Here is a 25,540-nt window from a genome sequence, read left to right as displayed (position 1 = left end):
AGGTGACATGTTTCAGAAGCTGTAAGTCATTTCAGGTGCTTGGCTCGAAACACCTTAATAACATCTGACTCTCAGTGAGTACTTGAAAATAATTTGACAATTTCAATGAAAGAAAAAAAAAATCTCCCAAACCCAGAAACATCTAAAATGTTTTAACTGCTTCTTGAAACCTAGGCACCAAAGTCTTCCAAATTAGCTTCTTCTGATCAGTTTTTGCAGTCAGCTTGTAGTAAGTGAAATGACAACATTGCTCAGACTGTCAGCCAAGAGAAATATGGATAAGGACAGCATACAGAAATAAAGTCCAATTGAAAAATAACATAAGTTAATAGCCTTTGCAATACTAAGTACGTTGAAGGGAAAAAAAAAAAAAAAAAAAAAAAAAAAAAAAAGGTTTAACATAAGCTGTTTTAAATGAGGATATAATGGAAGCCACAGTCTGTAAATCGAGATTTGTCATCTCACTCCACTCACAGGCATATACCTTCAAGTTTGGATTATTCTTTAAGTTCACCTAAAATAAGCCCAATTTTTTTGCAACATACATTGTTTCTTGAAACGTGAAGTTAACTTATATGAATGCTAATATTGAGGTAGCTTAAGAAAGGTGCTATTTCATGCCAAAGCAGGATGTGACCTACTGACAGATACTGTGTCTTGAGTGAAGAAGATTATTTATACTTGGACTTATACTGAGAATGGAGAGTTGCAGTCCATAACAACAACAACAACAGCCTTGAGAAAATGCCTGTGGGAACAAACCAGACCACTGAGTACTGAGTTGGTAGAAAGATCTCAGGGTGATGCCGCTGAGTTAGGTTTGCATTCAGAGATTAGTGCCATTATACCACATAGGGAACAACAAGAAAATAAATGTACGTAGTTCATGTCATATATGTAAACAGCCCCTTTGCACATGATTCATAAATGTCTTATTTATCATTCATTAAACAATATGTAAATGAGCCATCCAAAATTTATTTATTTATTTTTTTTCCCCAGAACACTCTGCAGAGCAGATGTAACCAATTTGAATAAATATATGTAAATAAATAAATAAATGCTTTGGTTTGTTTATTTTTAAATGCATACATTAACCTAAAGCTGAACAAAACATTGGTTTGCAACAACTCTTTTCTGGCTGAGTAATTGAGTGATTTATGTCACTTTTGTTCACCAAGAAATCATTGGTGTCGGCAATCTGTTCTGCTTCAACCAGTGTTTGATCAAAATTCCCCTTTCCAAGATGCACCTGCAAATTGGCAAATTACTCTACAGCCTTGGGCGAGGATAATTTTTCATGCAGTTGATATCTACTGAGGATATTAGGAGTTTTCAATCCTGCAGTGGAGTTATCCATGTGAACCAAAAGTGTGCTACCCACAGAAAATGAGGAGATATGTTGCTTTCAGTAAGGCTACAGAAATGGTAGGAAAAATAGGCTAAGGAGGATATGTGTGTGTTTCTGATAGAAGAGTAAAAACAGGGCTAAACTTTCAATAGACATGTTAAAGGCAAAAAATACGCATCATGTTGGATTTGATTTGCTAAAGGAACTTCAGTTTCTGTTGGCAGCACAAAGTTGAGGCCCTAATGATGCACAAAACCCTTATCAGCACTGTGTAGCCTATACGCACCTCAAGAGAAGCTGCTTTGGACAACCAAAAGGTTCATTTTCTGGATGGATACATCCAGGAGGGAAGATGGTATTTGCAATTAGGCTCAGTGAATGGATTTTTTCCCCAAAACATGCTTGTCAACATACTTGTCAGATTTATTTATTTATTTATTTATTTTCCTCCAGAATTCTTAGAAATGATTTAAGTAATTTAAGTCCAATAATGTCAAAGAATAAACTGTATAGTTCAAAGATCCCTACAGTCACAGCCCTTGTGGGCCTGAGCGACCTCTTTGACTCCCCTGGGCCTGTGATGGACTGATGACATTTCTCATTCAAGTTACCAAACAGTGGAGAGACAGGTGTGAATTTTGCTTTAGATATATCTCCCCTACTTGACCTAACTACTGTTCTCATTGAATACTTTGCAGGTCCCAGAAAACCACTCTGCTTGGTGATTAAAATGATGTGCAAAAGAGCAGTTTATAACGCCTTAGAAACACAATAGCCAAAGCTGAATGTGTGCTCTGGGGTTGTTTGTAGACTGCATAAGGACAATGCCCAGGAAAAAGCCTGGCTCCAAAGGTTGTCCAGATAGCTGAGGAAAGCCCACCTGCAAAGTGAGAACAGCTTGGCAACAGGAGACATTTTAAGGAGGGAGCAAAGTGTTGGGAGAAAACTGGGAACTCTACTGGCAAAAAGCTTTGCCTAGGAAGTCTGTCCAGTAAATACTTACAGCTCAGAGCAAGTGTCTGTTATACTGTACTTTACACAGTTTCCCCTGTTTGAAATAAGCTGCATCAGCAAAAGCTCTCCTATAGCTCTGTAACTGTATTTTCACCGGGCTTTTTTGCTAATATAAATGTATCATTAAAAAAAAATCACATCCCTCCTCTGTCAGCAGAACTCTCTAGTGTGGAACTGGCCTGAAACTACCTTGTCTGATTTAGTTTATGCAAAGCTTAAACCAAGTGCATTAGGAAACATTTAATTTTATGTTTTGTTTTGTTTTATTTTAGCTCTCTTCTCCATGTCTGGACACAGAGAGGTGTGATGCCTGTCCCCACAGGCAGCTGGCAGAAGATCTGGTGCTTTAGGGTGCTGCACACAGGTGGCCATCAGACCGCCAGTAACAGGCTTTGCTGAAGGTGAGGACTACCTTCCCCAGGCACTGTTGGTCCAGCTGCTCCAGAGGAGGTGACCTAAAGGGGTCCCCCAAGGCCAGGCAGCACTCAGCACCATCTGGACATCACCCTCAGCCCTGTCTCCAAATCATCACCATCTCTCCCTCATGAAAAACTGTACCTTGGTTTGTCAGGGGAATCATCTGTCACATCTGCCATCTCAGAAATCTACACAATCACGCACTCAGCTGATAAAAAATGAGTCAGTTTAAGATTTTTTTTTCCTTTTTTTTTTTTTTTTTTTTTTTTTTTCCCGGTGATGCTCTTCTAACAAATTGCTACATTTACCTTTCACATCTCAGCCCTGCTGGGACGCTCAGCAGTGCATTATAACAATGTCCCTTGCACGTCTCAAGTGGGAAGAGAGAGGGAAGGGGACAGCAGCTGGGACCATTCAGCATATTCCCGATCTTGGCTAATGAATGTATCCCCTAATGGGCTTGTGTGAGCCTCTCACACCCTGAGTGCCCCTAAGTGCTGCTTTGCCAAGGCCCAGACAAAAAGTCAACATGCTGTGCGCTGTGGCAACCACTTCTGCTTTGTAAATGTGTCTGAACAGGGTCATGAGGCTGCTGGTGTGAAATGAGGTGAGGATGTGCAGGTATCAGCGAGACCTGTCTGAACAAATGTGTACACTGCAGATGCTCCCCACCAAACTTTTCCAGTGTCCTTGCTCAGACCATGCGCAGATCATACTCAGACCAGTTTACTTGCTACAAAAACAGAGGTTTATGCTGTAGAGAAGCCTGAAGCAGTTGCCTAATCAAGCTGTCTCCAGGCTCTGTAGGATGCAGGCCCACTCCTACCACCCCACTGAATCCCAGGCTTCTTCCTTTTTCAGCAAGGAACATCCCAAACCTATGTGATCCCAGGATCCTTGCATCTCATGTCTAAATTTTTCAAGTTGGTGAAGAAACCTCACTGACCTTATTGGAGCAACAGATAGAAGCAGTCTGAGCAGCCACTCTGCCCTGCAGCACAGACGTTCAGTGGGATGTCCACGTAAACCTCTTCTCCCCACATCTTTATTTCATTATTGTTAACACCATGATTGGCCTTTCCCCATAACCTGAACCCATCATGCCTGGTTGACCCATGGAAATAAACATCGATGCTAATTCCTTTGTGCTATGGTTCTCTGAAGGGCCAAAATTTTTGCTGATTTGCCTCAAGACCTGGACAGTGAGTGGCCTGAGGCACTCCTATAATGTCAGAAATTAAGTTAAGTACATATTAAGTTGGCCTCTTTTTGTTATATATAAAGCATGCTGACCAATGAAGCCAGCACTCCCTGTTCCTCCCAGGAAGAGAGATAGAGAAAGGCTTCAGTAATCACGGAATTTCAGAGGTGACCCCTTGATAACACTTTTAGTGTTCCCACAAAATGAGGCTCCTCTCCTCCAAGACTCATGAGGCTTGCTCGAGTTGAGAAAAACTGTCTGCAAGGTATGGTGGTGAAGAAATGTAACTTGTCAGATAAATATACGGTGTCTATAAATCTCCCAGCTGTGTTTATACAAAGCCTCGACACCTTCCCCGGTGCAAATAGGGGTTAAATTATTCCCTGTTCTATTTGTATTTAAATGTTATGTTTTTATGATAAGCGTAAGGCAGAGGTGTCAGACAGGCCCGGGCGAAGGAGACGGCACACGTGAAAGGTGAAATAATAGAGCATTGCAAACCAAGTGCCAAGAGGAGATGGGAAGGGGGGACACGGGAGCGGGAGAGAGAAGGGGGAGGACGGTCACTAATTAAAGAGACAGAAGAGACAATGAGATGCAGGATGTTTGACCCTCTGCAGAGCAAAAGGACAAGAACAAGAATCACAGCAATTGTGGAGGGACTGGGGGAAAATTAGGGTCATTCACAGAGAGACATGACACAGGTTTGTGTTTATCCAGATAGCTCTCACTAATGTATGTGTGTGCATGGGGGTGCATTTAGATAAGAGCATATAAATACATTTGTGTTCTCCTATTCCTCACGCAAAACAAAGAGGTTGAATCCTTGTATCAGGAAAGCATCAGCCAGCTTTACCATCAAGAACATTACATCCAAGGCCTTGGAAATAAAGAGAGACAGATCTACCACCTTCATGGCCCAGACTAATCAGGAGGGCGAACCAGAAGATCACTACGGTCCCTTCTAACCATCAAACCTCTTATTCAAAAACCTATGAGCATCCCTATTTTATCATGAGTTCATTGCCAGGGCATCACAGACAGATAGTGTATGTATTTCTCCATGCAAGAGTAAAACCTGCATTTGCCTACATTGGTAGGGGGATGTATGTCTGCAAGGAGCATGGGATTCACCGGATCAGTTCTTCAATATTACTCCATGCTTTTGGCTTTATAAGCATCAGGATCAGGTTGCTGTATGGCTTTGTTTCAGAAAGCAGATGCTAATTAATTCTACTATTTGTATAGCTAATAATTATTTGTTCCTACTGCCATTTCCCTCCTCACCAAACACTACTTGTGCACACAGTGAAGGACCAGCTGCAGAGCCTCAGTCCAAGCACTGGGAAGGCCCCTTTCAAGCTTATCTCTTTGGCACTATGAATGAACAAGTGAACTACCCAGTGATGCTTGCCCTGCAGGTGTGGGTAAGAAGAAAATGCTGTTAAGTAGGACTGAGTGTCACATCTTCTGAAGAGGAAGCAGAAGGCAAAGCAATCTTCCTTGATTGCTTTCATGATCGGTCCTTTTCCAGAAAGGAGAGAGTAAATGGAATGGAATGTCCATCAAGGAGACATGGACAGATGATCATGCAGTAGAGGTAGGAATGTGCCAAAGCCAAGGAGGAGCTACAGACAGGGGCCATTTCAGACAATTATGGACTTTGGGACAAAGAAGGAGCTACAGATTAGAGAGGTGGGCTGCATGCCCCCAGACCTATGGAAGTTTGGGTTGAGGTCCAGCTCTGAACTTAACTTTGCAGGCTCAAACCAGCGCTCAATCAGAGTGTCTTGTGGCTCCCCTCAACCCACGCTAATCAGGCGGATCAATAGGCTAAAAGCAGGGCATTTCCTGGGGCCTGGGCTGCACACTCCTACTGCCATTTTCACAGCAGTCCTACAGCTCCGTGATGATGATTACAGCCCTTTCCACAGGGGAAGCAATTACGAATTCTGTTGTAGCTAATTGTAAATTAGCTAATTATCTTCTCCATGGTACCTTGCTGGAAAATACATGAACCTTGTAAAATGGAGGTGTTTCAAAAATTAGGACAGGGATAAAAAACAACAACCAAAAGCCCAACCTACTCTGGAAATAACAAAACCCTTTTGCTACCTAACTCGGAACAATAGCTACCAAATCCTCATTCCACTCACATGGGCTCCTATTTCCACCCCCCCTTTTTACACCCCTCCCCATATCCAACAACACCCACAAGGGGCTAATTCTGCTGCCGGCTTTAAAATGTTTGCTGAGTTCACCTGTTCCTCGCAGCTGGGTGTTTTGGGGCATCCCTAATCACATCTTAGCAGGAGTGATTTCTTTGTGCTGATCTCTTCCCCTCCTCCCTCCCTGGTTTGGTTTTACTTAACAGATTCTTTATATCCCATTCGTTAGCAGATATGATTGCACAGCTGCCGGTCTCTGACTGCTGGAGACAGAGGCTTTGAGACACCCGGGCTAGAGAGAATAACAGCTAATCTGAACAGCTGTGTGATGGGGACAAGCGCAAATGAATGTAAGCCCAGGTGTGGGAACATAATTCTCCTGCACAAAGAAGGAAGCTTCATCCCACAGGTGCATTACTCTCTACTGTTGCATCTGAAGTTTGAAGAATTTCTGTTGTTTAATTGCATGGCTGTACTCTGGGCCTTGACTTGGATGTGGATCCTGCACACAGAGAACAGCTGTATGGGAGATAGCAGATCTGACTCAAAGTGCTGCCTCTTACCATGGCCAATTACAGAAGCCTAGGAAAAAAGAATGGGGTAAACAATTTTGAAAATCCCCCAAAATATTCTCTCAGACTCCAGCATTATGCAGTTTAGGTACTTCTGGAGTCTCAAGCTGTATTTTTGTACACAGCAGCTCTCAAACTGTCTTTCTTAGATGTAATTGTTCACTGGGATTTGAACCCATGAGAACTATGAGCATAGATGGCATCCTGCAGCAAGATGTTCTGCAGCTTAATCAAGCATTGCATTTATGAACTGCTTCTTTTTGTTTACTATGAACATGCCACAGAGTGGTTTCCAGTGATGGGCCCTTGTTCTTATTTTGAGAGAGAGTGCAAATCACTCCTGACTCAGTTATGGAAGAGTAGACTCATGAGGATGCACAAGAACTTGTCCAAAGTTCTTATCTGTACATTTCAGACTGGTCCTTGGGACTCATCTCAAGTTCTGCTATGGATATTAAAGAAGGCAAAATCACTTTTCCGATTGTATGATTTGTTGTTCCTGGTACTAGCAAGATGGATGACCATGTAGTTACCATTACCAAACATTTCTAATACAACACTTGCAGGCACAGCAGCATCAGTGGAAATAGAACACATATAATTACCCAGTGAAAAAGCAGCCTCAGTTTCTCTGTCTGTAATAAGAACAGACTACTGTTTTCATTGGGCACTAAAGTTCTTTAGTGTTTGACATGAGCCAAAAATGCAAGCAGTTCTAGCAATAACAGTGAATGGCATCTGACAGACTGGAGGTCAGATTTATGGTTGAACCCTCTGATGGTGTCTATCAGAGTAAGGAGGCTTAAGATTTCCCCAGTTGCACATTCATGCAAGAGAAAGGGGTGTATTGGTTTGGTTCTGAAAGGAAATTCCTGCTTTTGAGAATAACAGTGAACATGGCTCTTGAATTGGTCTTCGGGAAGAAATTTTTAAGCCCTGCAGTGGCAAGATCCCTGAACACATTGTCAGAGTGGTGATCTGGTTGTATCTGTCCAAGAGAATGCAGATGGTAACTGCTGTTGGCCCCATAAGTAACTGTAAAGAAACTAAACACATGCCAACAAGTGAGCCCAAATTCTAAGATTATGTTTTCAAATTAAACATGTCCGGTCCAGTTCTCTATTTCGAAGGCTCTCAGTTGGATTCCCAAGTTGGGAGGCCTTCTTGACACTGCTGAAAGGGATCCTTGGTCTGTACCAGCTGCTCATCCGTGTCCAGAAATTGTTTAGGAGAGCAGGGATATAAACAGACTGACTAAAATGCAGATCTGGGATAATAATAATAAATAATTGAAGGATGTGGAGAAGAAAGTTCATACTGGAAAGCTGATCATTGTCTGGACTTTCTTGGCCCATGTTCCTGTGGCAGTACTCACTGTCTACTTGTAGAGAAGTTACATCCAAGAGTACATCTACAGTCTTGTCTAGACAGCTCATATGAAAGCTCAGTCAGGCTTCCTCCAGGTAGGTACAGAATAGGTTATGGACAAAACCTGGGCAACAGGCCAAGCAAACCCTGCTATGAAGACATACCCTAAACAACTCTAACAGCAGAATCTCCTTGTATAACTGAAAATATTATAACCCCAAGACAGATATCAGCAGTTCTGACTTGCTGAACAGCACCATCATAACTGTCCATTGCTAAGAGATGCTATTCCCTGTGCAGATCTCAAATGACGGGTTTTATGGTGTTAGATATTGAGCTGGGAAAACAACTCACAACGACCCACTTTATTAGTAGCCCTTGCTTAGGAAGTCTTATGGTGAGTGCAAGTCTAAGACCCAGTGTCATGCAAAGCACAAAAACTCTGCTTGATTTGTGTCTGGCAGATCATAATTCTTCCAAGTTTATTTATCATCTGAAACACTCAGATGGAATATTTCAGAGGATGATTCATGAGGCAGTGTTTTTTGGGAAAGGGATCAAGACTCAAAACCTGATCTTTCTAAATTCAACATATAGTCAAGAATCCAGTTTGTCTTCTCCATCCTCAAACCAGAAGAATAACTGAATTCAAATCAGCCTTTCAATCATGGAAAAAAGAAATTGCATATATTTCCCTAGATATTAGTAGCTTGTGCTTACAGCTGACATTTCCACCTCTGGCCATGAGCTGGTATACTGGAATATTCATGGGAGAAAAGCATCTGGTATGTAAGTATGGAGACATGCAGCTGTGCTGTAACTGAGCCTTACAGGATTTTCCATGGCTGTTTGGGATCCCAGCTCCTGAAAATCTATGGATTTCTACTGTGCTGTAAAGCTTGATGGATTTCTTGGAGAAGAATGAGGTGAAGGAGAAGCTTGTCTTGTACTATCAAATGACACCTCAAACAAACACTGAGTTACATCATGCTTTTACACTCATCTTTCAGAGTCAGCTTAGATTTGAATACAACTCCTGCAGCCTTTGGTTCTTAAGAATTTAACACATCTTAATTCCTATGTGTAACATCCCCTTTTCACTCTGTGGCAACACTGGGCTGAGGTTGAGCCTGAAGGGCCATTTGGTTTTCACACTCATTCAGAGCAAAGCTTAGAAGCTTCTTGACAAACTATGTAGAGTCAGTGGTGTCAAAGCTGGTATGTCAAGAAAATAAGTTTCAGTTCCTAAACTCATCCCACTGGTGACCTGTCAGGGCTTTGAAACCCCTTCCAGAAGCCCAGAAGGCCACAACATTAATCCATGGTAGCACTCGAGCCTTGAGCACTGAGAGCTGTTGGAACAGCAAAGACTTGGGCAGGAAAGGGGGGTGGGAAGGACATATTTTCTCTTGCAGAAGCTGTGACGACGTTTCAGATCAAATTAAACTTCAGTCTTTAAAAGACTTCAGTGGAGGTAATTGAAACACTTCCTCACAATTGCCTGAACCTAAGTGTTATCTCTCTTTTCCTCTGTATATCATCCCTTTTCCCCCAAGCCTGAGACAGCCCTGCATGGCCACAGCCTCCTTAATATTAAAAACGGTGATTAAATGGGATTCGCCAAAAGACAAAGGGCTGAAAACCTGCCAATTGTTAATCCCTCTTTCGCTGTGCTTAAAAATTCCATTTCCTTCATTTGAAGAAAGGTGGGGGGGAAGAAAAGAGAATTATACGCCTATGTCTAATTTAAATTCTGGCGTCGCGGGTCCTGTTCCCTTCTCCCTCTCTTGACGTCTGAATATATTCCTTTATTACCATTATTACAGCTTTCTGATTGCATTAAAATTCATCCACACGCTTCTCTCCACATTCCACTTTTCTTTTGCCAGTTTTTTTGTTAATTCCCTTTTTCTCTCTCCCCCTTCCCTCCCCACTTTCAAATTATACAGAATGTCATTAAAGATCTCCACAAAATGCCTCAACTTCTTTTTCTCTTGCTTTTATAAACTTGCTGGCTTCCTTCCTCTCTATCCCTTCATCTACAAACAAAGAAAATGAAGAAGGAGAGGCAAAAAAATACAATAATAATAAAGGAATTCAAGCAGCATGTCTCATAGGTCTCAATAACACCTCTCCTACATCATACAGCTCCGGGCCTAATGCTCAATTCAGTTATGAAGCCATATTTCACAAGGAAGTTTTGTGTATTATTTGTTTGACGCTTGTATCTGGAATCCACAGCTAAAATCAGAGTGGAGTGTGCCAGACTGTGTCCGTAAACATGAAAAGAGACAATCCTGCCTGTGACTGTGAGCAGAAAAATATGAAGGTTAGAAATAGAAATATGATTTCGCCCTGCTTTACTGAGCAAGAGATGAAGTCCTGTCAGATTTGCTTGTGGATGTGTGCAGAAAGGGTGTGAGGTGCATATAGGCTGCAAGAACTGAACTTAAATGAGGTTCACCCATTGAATCCTTCAGACATCCCACCATCTGTAAGGAGGCCTTAACAGTGATGTTTTATCTCCAAAAGACAGAACACTTAAGGTGCATCTTTCCTCAAGCCTGTCCTGCTTTACCGAGGTGGAAGCTTCAGAAGAGGGATGTTGTAGGTAAAAATGAAGGTGAGACTTGGTCTCCTTCCCTATAATGAATGCCATCTCCTTACAGACATTTAAACTACAGCATGAGGGCATAACATAATGACAGTGTGATCGGGTTGCGGTGGTTCATCCCCCTTAATTTGTTCCTGTGACCTTTCTAGCCCAACTAGGAGGAATAAACTGCTGTTGTTAAGCTTTCATTCATCCTCTCCAGTTCTTCCCAGGGTGCCAAAGTGGGTTTTGTTTCTTTGTTTATTTTTTCACTCATACCCTCACTGACGTAATGAAATGACTGCAACTGGATGAAAAACAGGATTTTCTTTCCTTGGGAAATACTTATGTCTCAAAAAAATGTGCTTCCACTTAGAATCAGAGAGGCCAAAGTTCTTGTGAAATGGAAATTATTCAGTTGTGAAATGTTACAGGGTTTTGTCTCAGAGGAGTAGAAGGCCTTGTCTTAATAACCTCAAAACATAAAATATCTGAAGTAGAATGGCTGTGGTTTTCATCTAGACAAAAGAAAGTACATTTTCACACACTTTATGAATAAAGGAAAGTGTTTCTGCCACGGGATGTTGTTGAAGGCAAAAGTCATGAATTAGCTCCAAAAAGAATGAAGCAGTTTTGTGGTGGCTGTGTCCACTCCCTGCTACTGAACATGAAGATCCATATGCAAAATCTGTCTTAGTGACTAAACTTACATCTGCTTGAACCTGGAAGATGCTGAGAAAAGGGTCACTTTCTATAAGATCCCTACTCTTATTCTTTCTAATGAGCACTGCTGGAGCAGATGATGCTACACTAGAAAGCCTTTGGTCTAACCCGAAGTGGAAATTCTTATGCTCTTCATGATTTAATACAATACATACTTGAAACAAAATTAATCAAAAAAGATTATGTTAAAATGAAAGGTTTGTGCCTCCTGATGCATTAATTTCTTTTTAAAAAGTACCCTGGCAAAAAACTTATAGAAGTGGACCTGTTCCAGGGGAATGCTTTGCTTTATAAAGAACTACACATTTGTCTAGATAACTATTCCTTGAAATGCTTTGGACAACTCAAGAAATGAGTTAGGAAATGAACGGGTCTGCTTCAAGACGGTGCCCAGCAGGATCAGGCCTGACTTATCCACACACTCATTTAGGCCATTACCCTAAGGTATGTATGCAGTGTAGCAGAATATTCCAAGTGATGCTGCACCAGTGCTTGAAATAAACATCGAGGATTCAAGGTTACAGCTTAAGCTTATTGAAGTTAATGAAAAAGAGTAGCATGGAACCTTGCAGGCTTTGGATTAGACCCTCAGTTTGCTGAACTGCTTTTTTGTATGTTCCTCCCACTGCTGCTGGTATCAAATCTCCCAGGCAAAATCTTCCTGATGCAAAATTGAGTTTTACAGCTGTGTCAGGGGAGGTCTGGTGAGGACAGAGGGACAGCAGAGCCTGAGTGATGCCAGTAACACCTTTCATACGCTAGGGTCTGGGAATCTGTATATATTTGCCTATACATATTTCCCTGATTCTGCCTCTTTTCTTAATCTCCTTTTACCACTCCATTGCAACAAGAAAAAACTCTTCAAAATAGCCAGCACAGACAAAATTCTTCCTTCCTCTGAGCGGAGAGGAAGGTTTTATTGCGAGACTGACTACACCTTTTAAGACAGCAGCCCAGAGCATGGAATCATGAAATATCTCTGTCTGGAAAGGACCCAGAAGAATCAACAAGTCTGACTCTTTGCCTTCACACAGGACAATCCAAACTCCTGACTCTGACAACACTGCCCAAACCTTGAGCTCCAGCAGCTCATGGCCGTGCCTGCTGCCCTGGGCAGCCTGTTCCATGCCCTCTGGGGCAGAGCCTTTCCCGAACCCCCTGCCCTCCCCTGGCACAGCTCCATGCAGTTCCCTTGGGCCCCATCGATGTTACACAGAGCAGAGCTCAGCGCTGCCCTTCGCTCCCTGTAAGGAGCTGCAGCTTCCGTTGTCATGGTTTTTGGATAGGATAACCTATGACATCCGTGAGCTCCCCTCAGCTCCTCTGCTGTGTGCCCAGCACACCCAGGCATCTAAGCTATAATGAAACACAGTTTGCAACCCACACTTTCCTTTAGAGAAATCAATAGTCAGCACATGCCTGGTTGGAAGTAAAGCTCCCAACAAGAAGTTACCCATAGATGTGAGATGCCCCTCAGCCCAATCTGAAGCCTCCCAAACACTTCTCTCTGAATTGGTGCTCGTTTCAGCCTCATAGGAAAAGTGTTCCCCTCAGCACACGGAGCCAGAGATCTCTTATCTCACTGGTGAAAGTGAGATTCCCCTGATAACATTCCCGTGCAAACGTTTTATTGAAGATTATTTCTTCCACTTCCCCCTCTAACTCCCTCAACTTTCAACCCTGACTGGATCTAAATGCCACTGTCATTTCCATCTGCTGACAGAGCTCTTTAACTGCAGCACCGAATGGCATTCGCTAAAACTAACTAATAGAGGGAAATGAGGTTAACCTTTAAGAAAGGTGAAAACGAGCCGGGTGCTATGCCAGCAGTAAAGAACAGTTCATAAAGAGCCTCCTGCTGCAGAGGCAGTTTACTCCAAGCATCGACTGCCTTCCTGGTAGCTCTGTTTGCAGCTGTGTTTCAGGGTGGGCTTGCCCACCTCCATGCTCACACAGCCATTCCAGGTTCTGCTGCTGAAGGAGCAGGGGGCTGTGATGATGATGATAGTGGTGCTTTTGTGGGCCAGAGTGAAGGCTGGGCCTATGTGAGGTCTATGCAGCTCTTGTCTGACAGGCCTGTGGGGACAGTCCCGTGATTCTGAGCTTTGGCTGCTGTCATCTGAACTCATAGCAAATTTACTTTGACCACAGAGAACATGTACAATCAGTGGCTTACACCAGCAGAGATTTTCTCCGCTATTTTCTTCCTTCACAAGCTGGGAGATGGGTGTCTTCTTATTGAGTTTCCCCCTTTCAGTGCTCTTTAAAAAGTCTTTCACAGCTCACTTCAACATGAACTACTAACTCTTACTAAATGGCTTTGCTTCAGCAAAGATGGCGTTGTAAGGTGGTCTTTTACTCTCCAAAAAAGCATTATTGCAATTTTGGCTTCCTTCAGGTTTCATTCACTCGTCTTTAGTTGTTAGGTAAAATTCTGGCCTTGAGCCACAACTTGATCCTGCCTGTGCCATTCCACAAACTCAAACTAAGGACTCTGTAGTATGCAACTCATGAAAGGGAAAAAAAACATAAAGAGGTAGGAAATGGAAAACAAGAATTTTCATACAATAACTGCGAGAGGGTGAGTGTCTCTTAGTCTGTACAGAATATGAGCCTTACAGGAAGGAACTCGGTGCCTTACAAGTTTGGGTACCAGAAGAAGGAGATGGTAGAACAAGATAAATATTTAAGTAATTTTCTGTTGTCAGGGCTCTGCTTCATCTAATTTTAATTAGACTAGAGAGCCTGAAGGATTCTTCTACTACTACCACCTTTATTAACAACAACTAGCAATAAAGGACTGAGTCCACATGAAGCCGGTATGCTGATATCCTTTTTTTCAGTCAACTACTCTCCTCTGAGTTTATGCAAGATGCATCTCTGTACAGGAGGGCTCTGAGAGGAGTGTTTTGTTTTTCCCCCGGCCAGTACTGAACATACTGTTGTCTTTCTCTTGCCATGGGAAATTGTCCATGTTAAGAGTACTTGCATCAGAAAACTACACAACTGGACCAAACAACCAGTAAGCATAAACTCCCAAAGATTCCTGATGCAGGTTCTTTAGTAGTTGTAAATCAACAATAAAGATATATATCTTGCAGTGACAGAATTATTTTCTCAGCTGTGGTCAGATAAACAATTATAAATGCCCACTATATTACTACTGCCTAGGGTAGTACCTGCAGATATTCATTCCCCAAATCAGGGCAACAAAATCTGAGTCACAAAAATGCCAGTTGCCAGCTACTGGAGCTCACTGTCCATGAGGGAAAACTTAATCCCCAGTAGGCTTTTTTCATCTCTGATTTCATTATCACTAACAATGCTTTTTGCCTAACGATGATTTTTTGAGGTCTGGAGAAACAAAAGCTGTGTAAGCCAGATTTGAACCTGGCTGTAGTCTGTATTACTGCAATGGTACTGTAACTGTGCTAAGGGGAGTCATCTCTTCTCTTCAACAGTAGCAAGGACTCAGAGACACGGAGAGGCAGGGAGCGAAGGTGCTGTTTTATTGCAAGCCTTTTCCTGAGCATGAAAGCTCACAGTGCTAATATTTCCCACTTTTTCCCTCATTTCAGGCCTTTTTGTGTTTCATGTTTGGCCTTCGGCAGGCTGAGAGACGTGCTGACAAGTTGTAACTTTCACTCGGCTCTGCAAGGGCTTTGTTCTCTGCGTGCATGGCACAGGCTTGCTTCCTCTTTCGAAATGTGACAGCGAGTGATAACATTGACACCAGGAGCCAGCACATGGTCTCGGCACGCTTTCTATGCTAAAGACCCTCTCCAGTGATCTGCAGCATCAGTCGGGAGGCAAAGATGGGAATCATGTGGGAAGAAGAACTAGGAACAGCAACACCATCTTTCTATCAAAATCCCCTTAACCCTGGGCAAGTCAGTAATTCACAGAGTTATCAACAACAACAAAAAAAGGTTTTTCAGTCATCTGTCTCTCCCACTGTGCACTGCAGATGCCTACGGAGCTGATCCCAAAGACCCTCCCATCCCATGGATGAGTCACCATGCGTATGCATTCTGCTTCTGGCTTACAGGTATCCCAATTGGTTGTATTTTGGCTTAACTGTGCATCCTGGAGAGGAGTCAAGTCTTACTATGAAGACACCAGACACAGCAACTGGCAGCATCATAGGCTGCTTTGATGCGTATCCTCTTGTGACAAGAGCCCGATTCTGACTTCTCACTTCAGTGTGTTTGGCATAGCATTCAAATTAGAAAAGTTTTGGAGAAAAGTTTAGTGTGTCTCCAGCTGATTAAAGTGCTTTTTGGTATATGAGACTTCCCCCCCCCCACCCCCCCTCCAAGAAAAGACACTTCCATAAAGACTGAAGTTGCTTGGAACACAGCTCTTTAACCTGACCCTCTGAGGTATCTTCTTCATTTATCCAGGTCTTTTCAAAATCTTTTACAATTTCTAAAAGCTGCACACTGGGCTAGGATCAGTTTGTCAGTGCACTTTCCCACCAATGCTACCTACTAAAAAGTCATCTTTGTCTTCCAGTTTCCTTATTTGTACAGCAAGAGGTCCCATTAGATGATTTTACCCACCACCATGCTGGGAGATAATGTTGGCTTCTTCAGCCATGCTAACCACTTTTCTAGGTCACTGCCTAGGTACTTTTCTAGGTCATTGTCTTATGAGGTATAACCCCTAATTTCTTAGGTCTGGTTTTTAGCCTCGTTCCTCCATGAGTCAGCTTAGAGTTAGTTCTGTGAAAAGGCCCACATAACACCTTAGTCAGCCAAAGCTCGTTCAGAGTGACCTAAGTGAGTCAGATGATTCTGTATCAGAGTCCTGCCCGTACAATTTTCCATTCTGTGTTATCCACAGATTTTATCAGCTGGGATATTTAATTCCTCTTCATTCATGACAATGCTGACTATCATCAGTGCTGGTACTGATCCGTGCAGAACTGTGCTACAAACAGCCTCACTCTATCACACTTTCTCTTTGACAACCGCATTTTGAGATTTGTCCATTACCCACTTCTTAATCCATTTAATGTCCGCTCTCTTGAATGCTGTACTCAGCAGGAACTACGAGAAAGTTCAAATTCTACGGATCCAACCTTTGCAGCTCATGATAGTTTCTACTGATAAGGAAAACTCTATCAGCTGGTTTTGCCAAGGAGAAGGTTAGCTCTCAAGGACACATAGCCCTTCTCCTGCCTCCCCTTGCCTCTGGAGTTGCTCTGTTGCTTTTTCTCAGGGGCTCACATAGCAGGCCCTCAAATCTATTGAAACACTGTCATTTAAGGAATATTGTATCTTCCTAAATACTGGCAGTGTTCTCAAAATACTGTCACAGAAGATGGACACAGTCCTCAGTTGTGTCTGTTCCTGACTTTTGGTAGTTACTGCCTATTGCTGATTGCTGGTTCACTCAAAAGTTGTGTCTGCTGGGCATAGACATTATCTTTGTAAATGTTCACTACCACAATAAAAACACTGTTCTTCATCATGTTGAGGCTCTTGCCACTACTACATCTGTAAGATTCTGCAATGATAAAGCAAATATATGTGTGAGAACTGAAGGAAACCAGTCACTAAAGGAAAATAAAGTCACAAATCTGAAGAGTGTTTCATGCAAGAAGGGGACACAGGACAGTCTTTTCCCTTCCTTCACCTCAACATCTTTTTCTTGAGAGCAGAAGTAATTGTATTGAATACATTTGGAGATTTCCCTGCACAGTGAAGCAATGTAAGGCAATAGGATTCTTGTCATTCAGCTTCCCTGAGCATTTCTATGAGCTAGAAACAAAGCCCAAGTCCCAGTTGGGATGACATTTATTTAGCATATGTAATGTTAACCGAAAGAAAGTCAGGGAGCATGCACTGAACCCAGCTTTGACTGCTCCACTGATTAACTATTGGCTTTCCTCACTCACTTGGCCTATTCCAGCTGCTTTGTCCTAAACAGAGGAAGGTATGGTCCTAAGTGATATGGATGCAGACCAGGGTGGTCAATCAGATGCTAAGCCATTTTTCTTTCAGGTAGTAGCATAAACAGAACCTAGGATCCAGAGAACATAAGCGTGAAGGATTTGATGCAGACTTTCTGAATTTGAACAAAACCACTGAAAAGGTGCACATCAATCACCCACTCAAGAGTAAGATACAAGAGTATATTCCCTGCATCCTAGTTTGGTTTTACCTTCAAGAGAATGCCTCTTTATTTCTCTCTATATCTCTATGAAATGGCACAGTTATTTTGTCCAAATCTCTCTGTCTTCATCTATCCATCTGCAGTTTGGGGGAATTTAAGCATTGGCTGATTAACATCTAATGCTAAAAAAACACACTGTCCCAGTTATAGCAGCATAGTATGTAATAACACTGCTTTAACATATTCACTAAACTATTGCCCGAATCATAGCAAATGGTGCTGTTGGCCTCAGTTCAGGCTTGGGGAAACTGAGGCACGGTGAATTTAAAGAGAAGCATGATCTGGAATGGACTTTGGGAATTGTAAATGTTGCCTTGCATTGAAACCCAGCAGAATGCACGGTCTTCTCCTTTGGGTATGAATTTTTCTACGGCGCTTTCAGAGCACTACTCCATAATCCTGACACAAGAGAGTTCTGCACAGGCTGCTTAAATTATATTAAAGCGCAAGATTTGGAGTTCAGTTCACTCAGAAAATATGTGTGCTTGTCTGTGTGTTTGCATATGGATGTGTGCAGCGTGTGGGTGTGATTCCCTAAATACGAGGCGAAATGCCTATCACAGAGAATAGACCTTAAAAGGGGTTTCTGAGCTGTAAGTGAGAAACCAAAGCTGGAAAGAAAAAAGGCAGCCTTCCCACCACCAGCAGCAACTCAAATTAAAAACACAGTTTTGTGTGTAAGAAACAGAAAGCTTTAGAAATACAAGGATAAGTGACATTTGTTGTGAAATGCCTCCCCAACTCCTGTCCCCAAGTGATAAGAAAACAAGCTGGAAGCTGGGGGTACTCCAGGTTGGATTTCAGCAGTTGAAACATTTTCAGGTTGAGCTTCATTTGGTGCTGGTTTGAGTTCCCCCATTAACTGGCAGTGGACAAAGGTTCCTCTGCCACCACTCTCAAACCATTTGTGTCACTGGCTTGGTGCAAATGTAGGCAGGCACACACAGGCAGGCAGCTCTTTCTCACTCTGTTTTCCAGTAAACACTATTATCAAAATGCCCCCCCCGCCCTGTACTTTAAGCAGTGCCCCAGTGAGTGATGGCATGTCCATTCTGCTGGCTTTCCAGGGAGCAAACCTGCAGGAGGGGTTGGAAAGTAGGAGAAACTACTCACTCCCAGGAGAGCATGTGGGACCTGGGGCCCTGCTGGGACTTCCCATGGCTCTGGTTCATTTCATGGCAGATCAGAGAGCCAGGCAGGCAGTGCTGCCAACATCAGGGGATCTGAGGTGGCTGACAACTGTCAGTCAGTGTTAGTGCAAGTGAGAGAGACCCTTCTGAAAGGTGCACCAGAAAGAGTGGTGGGTGCCTTGCATGTGCTGAGGAAAACAAACCCAAGTCTTTAAAATGGTAGAGAGGGAGTACTTTTTCCCTTGTCTTTGTTGGAGTTGAGGTCACTGCCTCATCTCCATTCCCATCACCCCATGAGTTCTCAGAAATCTGCGCAGAGCCAGATCCAGTCCAGTGCTGAGCACTGCCTCAGAGGTGCTGAGGTGCTGGCAAGATCAGGCTGCTGCTGATTTACTTCCTCACTGCTATTTGGGTGAGCAGCAAGGTAGGGAAGAGGGGATGATTGAAAGGAGTGGGGAGAGATGAAGAAAGGGGGAAGAAAAGATAATAAGAAAGCCCCCACTGCCCTCTGCCATTGTGCTGTTCACTAGAAGGCTCCCTACAGAATTACGCTGTCGTGTTGCAGGAAAGCATGTAATAACTGAAAATACAGTGTCAAAAGGAATTTTTCAGGCTTTGACAGCTCATAAATTACAGTTCGTTGACTTCTTCCTGGGTCTAGATTTAAATTAATAGGCAGGCAGATATATATTTCTTTTGCTCCTTTCTCCTGAGCAGTAGCAGTTGTGGAAGTGACGCAGTTTCTCACATCTCCGTCTCCCCCTTCCCTCCCTCCTTTCCTTACAAGTAATCTCACCCTGATGCAGATCAGCTCAACTCACTCTCAAACCCCAGCGTTTGGCAGAGTGATCCTCCCGACACTGCCTCTCCCCAGCACACATCCCCTGAACCCCAGTGGGGAAAGCAGAGCCAAAGAAATTGACTGTTCCCTATAGCAAATGGTGTATTTACAGAATCAGGCCCATTCAGGGGACATTTGGCAGAAAATAGTCGTAGGCAAATAAAGGTCAGAGGTGCCTGGATGAACTGGTGATGGTTGCTGCATCTGAAATGAAAGTAAGTGAAAAGGTCTGTCTTCTAAACAGAACAAGATAAGATGGCCTCCAATGAACAAATCTAGATTGCCCTTTCCATGAAATTGTAGGTGTTCATATTTTGGCTGTAGTGAGAATAAAGGTAACTACGCAAACGAATAGCTGGATAGGCAGACAGACTCATATAATAACAAAGAGGAGATCATAGCTCCAGAAAGTCGTCATGTTCTTAGGGGGATTATACTTTGCCTGCTTGAAATCCCTTGCAGATACTTCCCTGTGGATGCTGCATGGTAAGTCTGCCAGGCTCAGATGAGCGGTGACCAGCATTTTGGTGCAAGGAGAAAGGGAAGTTTATACCTCACTTTCAGAACCGTAATGAACAGGAATGATGGCTGTATCCTGTCTGCACAGCTATCTGGAATTTGTGCAAAAAAAACCCGCTGTGGGTAGCTGGAATGCTGGAGATCTGTCATTCTTTCCTATCAAATAGTGATGAATTTATGAGTTTGGGACAGGACAACCTCAGGTCTGTCCATGTTGTTGCTCTGCAGTGATGAGCTCAGCCTGAACCAGTGACAGCTGTGAAATTCCTACAAGGCTGCGGATTGGCAACATGTAGGTAGTAAAATGCGTCAAGTGCTTTTGGGCCCTGTGCTTTGAAAAGGTCTCTTGTAAACAGGGGAATGAAACAGAGGATATTAATAGTATTAATTCTTCCTGCTGCAAGTTGTAATCTGCAGCCACCTCAAAAGCTGAGGTGATACTGGGCTGTGCGCTCAGCAGCTCCTTTGAAAGAGCAACCCAGGATACATTTGTGTTTGGGAGGGTGGTGATGACTCAGAGCTGGCAGCTGAACATTTCCCTCATTTGCCATAGTAACACAGCAAAAGGGGGTGAAAACTGCAGAACCAGAAGGAACATGGCTCCTGGCTGCCCTTATGGAGGTGTGTGAAGGGACAAGTGTGATAATCACACATTTGAACCGCTCAGAAGATCTTTTGCGCTCTAGCTATGGTCGAATTACTGCTGGTGATGAAGGGCCATCATGTTGTGCTGAAGAAATGGTTTCTTGTGAAGACTGCAGGCTGTGGACTTAGTTACCTTCAGCTCAGCACTCCCATGAGATGCCCTGGGCTGTGGGGCTGGGTAAGCTGAGGAGATTTGTCTGAGCAGTGAAGGGCTCTGGAGAACATGAAGGAGCTGAGCTGGTGAAGGGCAGGGCAAATAGGAGTCCCAGGTGTTTGTTCTGCAGGGAGACATCATGTGTGGTGACATGGGGATGTTTGTCACAGACCAACTCTGCCATGAAATGGCCAGCCGCTGGGGCCTGAGTGTGATATGATGAGAACTCTGGGTGCTTCCTATGTTGGATCTGGTGCAGCAACACAGGAGGAATAGAAGCCCTATTTCAGCCCATCCAGGAGGAAAAAAAACTACTTAGTGTTTAAAGCTTCTCACTGTTCAGTTAGGTAAGCCTTATGTTTGACTGTTATAAAGAGGGTTGCAGTCTAGGTATGCTAGTAGCTTGAACGGGGAAAGTATTGAGAGAACTGGGGCAATTTCCTAGATAGAGGAGAATGATCAGCGTACAGATGAAGCTGTGCGTGCGAGCTCTGACAAAGGGGTGAAACACCCCTGCCTGCATTCTCTGAGGAGTGAAGCACATGGCTGCAGGCTCTACCAGTTTTACTGCGGGCTGTTAGAAAGCTGCATTCCCCAAATGGGACCGTTGTCTTGGAATGAAGAGTTTGGGGCCGTAGGTGCTTACATTCATTTGCTGTAACTCGTTACATGAAAACCTGTTCTGGGAAAAACATTTATTCTCAATGTGTTGTTCAAAGGAATAGCAGATACCCCATCAGTGGTGATCCTGACGTTTTTGGTGGAGAGGCATCATTTGCAGTTTAGAATAAAGTTTGTGCAGAGCTGGATCAGTCTTCCTTCAAGCCCCCCAAATAATTGTATCAGCACACTTTCAATTGGAGTTGCTAGAAAAACAGTGTAACGGAGCTCCAAATAAGTCAACTAAGCGGCCTGATGAACCCACTGAAGGCTCTTCTCCACTGCTTCTGGTCCACCACTCATCTGCAGACCACAGCAGTGGAAAACTATGTTTGGCTACGAGATACCCTTTCATGAAAAACTGCCCTGGTTTCCAGTTTGTGTCCTTTTGTCTTAATTTCAGCTCACAACTGTTTCCCATCAGCCCTTGCTCCTGGCCCCTCACTGGGACTATCTAATCTGCTATGCCCCTACAGCCCTCTGCGCCTTTCTCTGATGAATACTTACTGCAGTCCCTTGCTTTATGATTTGCAAAACAGCATTTTGCAGAGGACACGAAGGCAGAAGTGACAGAGAAATAAGGCAACCTTTCAATCCATTTATCAAAGTCCTTGAAGTTCCCATTTCAAGGAAACAATCAGAAACAGGGAGCATAAAAATTGAATATGAAATCCAGGGCATTTTAAATAAATGGAAAGGTTAACAACAAAGCTGACTCCCCTTGATGATAATAAGAGAAAATCAGTCCCGAGACCTGTTGATCCCGGCTGGATCTTATTTATTAGGAAGAGCCAACTGAATGAACTGATAGAAGAAAAACACAGAAATATAATGTTTATTCATTTCCTGTTTCTGTTTTCTTAATTGAATGTTTTGCTTTGCAAAGTGCAAAAAAATGGTTCTAATATTATGCTGTAGTCAAGCGAGACCCATTTAATCACACTCAATGGGTCAGAGTCTACATTAGGCCATGCGCTGTTGAGCTGCACCTGTATTCCCCTGGCAGAGACATCATTTACTGGCAAAGCTCATCCTGACGTTGCTAAAGACTGAGCAGCACATGCAAACCACTGCACCCTCACTTGGAAATGGCAACAATTAATGGAACAACTAAGCAGGAGCTTCACAACTGGACTTGGGAGCTATGAGTCATGGCTGCTAATTTACTGCTGCCCATTAGACCATCTCCTGGCTAAGGAAAAGTTCTTTCCATGATAGTTGTCTGGCATAATTATTTTCAGGCATAGAAGCATTTAAATAATAAAGCTCAGGAGGCATGATTTTTTGAGCTGAGATCTCGTCTGTTTAGGTGTTTGCAGCATGTGTCATGATAATCTCTCAGCTTCTGGCTCAGTGAACCAATGAGACCTTGGGCATATTCTCCCAAGTCTGTTAAACTTGCAAGATTCTCTGCATCTTCTAGAAAGCCTGATGCAGTCTCTCTAAAAGGTACTGGACAATGAGACCATAGGTCCCAGCTTTTGTTCATGAGATGTTACAGCTCTATGCTAAAAACAGACATGAATGGAGACAACCCACACCTCTTGGGGAAGGGAACTGTTTAAGTCCTATCAGTCTCGCCTGTGTGCCAGGAAATATCATGGAGAGCATCCTCCTGGAAGCTACGCTAAGGCAAGTGGAAGATAGGACGGTGAAAAGAGAGAATCAGTATGGCATCATCAAGGGCCAATCCAACTTGACCAACCTAGTGACCTTTTATGATTGTGTCACTTCATCAGTAGACAACAGAGGCACTGGAACAGGTTGCCAAGAGATGTGTATGATGTCCCATCCCTGGAGGCATTCAAGGTGAGTCTGGATCAAGCCCTGGGCAACCTGATCTAGCTGTGCATGTCCCTGCTCACTGCAGGGGAGTTGGTCTAGGTGACCTTTAAAGGTTCCTTTCAACTCCAAGGATTCTATGATTCTGTGATTCTAAGTGTGAGGCAGAAAATGATGAATAGAATTAATCTCCTCCTACAGGATTTGCAAAGAAGTCAATAGGGAATGTAAGCCTACTCCAGGAAGAGTTAAGTACCAAACTCAGACTCTGCAGAAAAGCTGAAATGCTATTCTTATTGTTTCATTTAATATATTGTCACAGACTTAGAGCTGAGTGCCACCACCTTTTCCACTGGCTCGCATGGTGGACTTCAGGAAAACAACTGAGAAGCATAAGTTTCTTTTTCCTTTTGTTTGGATAAACCACAGGTTCCTTTGATGACCTTCACTAGTCATTTATTTTCCCCCTACTTGCTGCCAGTGTCTGAGGCCGTGATGGCTCATAGCGTTTAGTCCTTTGCACAGGAATGTATACAACAACCAGAGTTTCACAACTGACGATTCACTTGTGATGGCCTCAGCCAGCAGCTGAAGACTACAAGAGTGAAGGAGACTTAGCTCTTTTTGAACATTTATTTTCCAGGTCCTCTGAGGGATGGAGAGAGGACACTGGGGTACATTACTCTGTCTGCTTTGTGCCTAAGCAGAGGACTAGTATGCCCAAGTTATTCAGCCTGATATCTCTCACCATCGCAAAATATTCTAATTGTTCTGTTTTGTTTTGTTTTTGTTTTTGTTTTGTTGTTGTTGTTTTCTTTTTCCTGTGTGTATATGTATATATATATATATTTATTCAATGGTCCTCTAGGACGTTGAACCTCCATTATGATCAGAGGCTGATGAGTTAAGGATATGGAGAATTAGTCTCAGCTGGGTATCTCTGCAGAGAGCTACAGTAGGTTTTTATAGATTGTACAGTATTTCCAGCAAAATACTTTGAAATCAGAGAGCACCTTCTGTGTGAGGGACAGGGAGCTCTTTACCATCAAGGAGGCAGTGCAGAAAAGAAAGCAGGAAGCTTTTAACCCCTGTCAGTCATCTGTCTGCTTCTCAAACCAAGGCCCAGAAAATCTCCCCTTCTAGCTGATGGGATGCCTTTGCCATGACATAGCCCTGACAGCTCCTCACTCCCCCAGCATTGAAGTACTCAATTGCATGTGTTTGTGTCTGTGTGCATTTCAACCCAAGTAGTTTCAAGCAAAATCTGGTGCCACCTACTCAGCATTCCTTTGATAACCAAGTAACACTGTCCCCCCTCAGCGTGTATTAAGGTCCTACCAACCCCTGCTTCCCCATCCTGAGTTGCAGAAGAAGTTATTTGTCTTGGCATGCAGTGTAAAGAAGTTTTCTGTGTTAGAAATCATTTCACAAGGACTAGCTGGTTTTGAGTCTTTGAGGGAGGCAAAATATCTATTGCATAGGACGAAAGCCAGCGTCTAATTCAGGAAAACCGTCAGGGAATTGGTTTGGTGTTAGGCAATCTTAAAACTGCCTTCTGCTTCTTCTAGAGCACCTCATTCTTCAGAAAAACTTGATTCAAATCCGGCAACCAGATTCAATTTATATCTTCTTTGTCCAATGTTGCTTTAAAAATGGTATATAATGTGCCTACCCTCATTTCTCTTCTGATATGTTTTTGCATCCTAACTGCACACACGTGCTCAGAAAAAGGACCTGGTTCTGTTGGAGGTAGTATCTTCTGGGTTCTTGCCTAGCAAAGAAGGTATCACACAGTATCTGCATGCTAGGAAAACCTGAAGGACAAACCTGTGCACATCATCTGGCATTAGATGCAAACAAAGACAGAGTCAGTTTAGGCATGATTGAAGCAGGAAAAGAATACATGGAAAGAAGGAAATCAAGAGAAAGAGAAGAAAAGCATGAATGCGCTGGGTAGAAAACTTTCAGCACCCAGCCCTGCATTTCACTTTTAGGATAGGGCAAGCAACATGCAGGTGTCTGTGGCTGATGAAGTGGACCTGCACAGCCAGGTCAGAGAACAATGGATGCTTTAATCTTTTTGCTTATCTGCCATTCCACTTAATTCAGAGTGGTTATACCTTCTAGCAAACTAGAAGTCTAAACCTGCCTTCTTTCAAGAAAGGGAATAATAGGAAGGGTATTTTGGAACATACTGCAAAGCCTTCTGTAGGCTGAGAATA

The 25,540-nt window shown here is 43.2% G+C and overlaps 1 protein-coding gene across 14 annotated transcripts in view; it reads right to left on the bottom strand.

The window, feature by feature from the left end:
- CELF4 (CUGBP Elav-like family member 4) overlaps positions 1 to 25,540 on the bottom strand; it is a 716,695-nt gene that overhangs the window by 105,679 nt on the left and 585,476 nt on the right. The window lies entirely within an intron of this gene.

This window comes from Excalfactoria chinensis, chromosome Z (genome assembly GCF_039878825.1).
Source record: "Excalfactoria chinensis isolate bCotChi1 chromosome Z, bCotChi1.hap2, whole genome shotgun sequence".
NCBI classification, from domain to species: Eukaryota; Metazoa; Chordata; class Aves; order Galliformes; family Phasianidae; genus Excalfactoria; species Excalfactoria chinensis.
This window is presented reverse-complemented; position numbering and strand designations above follow the sequence as displayed.